Below are 299 nucleotides of genomic sequence, written 5' to 3'. Positions count from 1 at the left end.
TTCAGGAGCCAACTCTGCTGTATGTACATGAACACCTATGAACCAAGGCATCTAGGCTGTGTGTTTTCATACGTGTTTACATGTTTTCACATGTTATGTGTGTATATGTATTCATATGAACATCTAGTGACTTGAATATACATGGACACTTATGAATCACGACATCTAAGGCTGTGTGATTTCTGATGTATTCATATGTCAAAGGTGAGAATTGTCGATTAAAATAAATGTGAATTATAGAACATGAACGTGTAAAACCCCAATGTCAATATTTTATCATGATCAATTGTGATATTTTC

The sequence above is a fragment of the Cynara cardunculus genome (assembly GCF_001531365.2).
Source record: "Cynara cardunculus var. scolymus isolate 2C chromosome LG 13, CcrdV1, whole genome shotgun sequence".
Lineage (NCBI taxonomy): Eukaryota > Viridiplantae > Streptophyta > Magnoliopsida > Asterales > Asteraceae > Cynara > Cynara cardunculus.
The sequence above is the reverse complement of the archived record's forward strand: the minus strand, read 5'-3'. Positions refer to the sequence as shown.